The sequence below is a fragment of the Chiloscyllium plagiosum genome, chromosome 31 (assembly GCF_004010195.1).
Source record: "Chiloscyllium plagiosum isolate BGI_BamShark_2017 chromosome 31, ASM401019v2, whole genome shotgun sequence".
NCBI classification, from domain to species: domain Eukaryota; kingdom Metazoa; phylum Chordata; class Chondrichthyes; order Orectolobiformes; family Hemiscylliidae; genus Chiloscyllium; species Chiloscyllium plagiosum.
The window spans coordinates 40,724,270-40,726,183 of record NC_057740.1 but is presented as its reverse complement, the minus strand read 5'-3'; positions in this window follow the sequence as shown (position 1 = coordinate 40,726,183).

The window sequence follows — 1,914 nt, the reverse complement described above, 5'->3', positions numbered from 1 at the left end:
AAATACTGGCATAAAATATTCATTTAGTATCTCCCCATTTTCTATGGCTCCACACGAAGGCCGCTCTGTTGATCTCTCCGTGGTTACCCTTTTATCCTTAATATATTTGTAAAAACCCTTTGGATTCTCCTTAATTCTATTTGCCAAAGTGCCTTTATACTCTTCCAAAGATTCACTCAATCTATTCTGTCTATACCTGACATATGCTTCCTTCTTTTTCTTAACCAAACCCTCAATTTTTTTAGTCATCCAGCATTCCCTATACCTACCAGCCTTCCCTTTCACCCTGACAGGAATATATTTTCTCTGGATTCTCGTTATCTCATTCTTGAAGGCTTCCCTTTTTCCAGGCATCTCTTTACCTGCGAACATCTGCCTCCAATCAGCTTTCGAAAGTTCTTGCCTAATATTGTCAAAATTGGCCTTTCTCCAATTTAGAACTTCAACTTTTAGATCTGGTCTATCCTTTTCCATCACTATTTTAAATCTAATAGAATTATGGTCGCTGTCCTCAAAGTGCTCCCCCACTGACACCTCAGTCACCTGCCCTGCCTTATTTCCCAAGAGGGTCTATAATATAATCCCAATAAGGTTATCATCCCTTTCTTATTTCTCAGTTCCACCCAAATAACTTCCCTGAATGTATTTCCGAGAATATCCTCCCTCAGCACAGCTGTAATGCTATCCCTTATCAAAAATGCCAACCCACTTCCCCTCTTGCCTCCCTTTCTATCCTTCCTGTAGCATTTGTATCCTGGAACATTCAGCTGCCAGTCCTGCCCATCCCTGAGCCATGTTTCTGTAATTGCTATAATATCCCAGTCCCATGTTCCTAAACATGCCCTGAGTTCATCTGCCTTCCCTGTTAGGCCCCTTGCATTGGAATAAATGCAGTTTAATTTATTAGTCCTACCTTGTCCCTGACTATCTGCATCACTTCTTATCAGTCTCAGATTTAAAAATCTCACAACACCAGGTTATAGTCCAACAGGTTTCATTGGAAGCACACTAGCTTTCGGAGCGACGCTCCTTCACCACCTGATGAAGAGGCAGCACTCCAAAAGCTAGATTAGATTACTTACAGTATGGAAACAGGCCCTTCAGCCCAACAAGTCACACTGACCCAAAGAGCAACCCACCCAGACCCATTCCCCTACACCTCACACTACAGGCAATTTATCAATTCGCCTAACCTGCACATCTTTGGACTTTGGGAGGAAACCCACGCAGACACAGGGAGAATGTGTAAACTTCACAAAGGCAGTTGCCTGTGGCAGGAATTGAACCCAGGTCTCTGGCAGTGTGAGAAAGCAGTGCTATCCACTGTGCCACCATGCTTCCAATGAAACCTGTTGGACTATAACCTGGTGTTGTGTGATTTTTAACTTTGTACACCCCAGTCCAACACCGGCATCTCCAAATCAGTCTCAGATCGATCTCTTTCCTCACTATCTCCCTGGGTCCCACCCACCTTACTAGTTTGAATCCTCCTGAGCAGCTCTCACAAATCTCCCTGCCAGGTCCTTCATTTGTAAATCTCAGAACTTTCTTAAAGTTACATTCTCAAGTGAACTTTAACAATAGGTGCCATGTAGGCCCAGATAATGCATTGAAGGTGTGAGGTGCCCTGTGTGAAGCTGTCTGTGCCCCAATGTTCAGACTGACTCTAATCTAAAAAGGGGATTTACAGAATCTTACATGGATTCATGCAGTTTCTGAGCAAGATAAAATGTAATTCTGCATATTCTCAAGTGAACTTTAACAATAGGTGCCATGTAGGCCCAGATAATGCATTGAAGGTGTGAGGTGCCCTGTGTGAAGCTGTCTGTGCCCCAATGTTCAGACTGACTCTAATCTAAAAAGGGGATTTACAGAATCTTACATGGATTCATGCAGTTTCTGAGCAAGATAAAA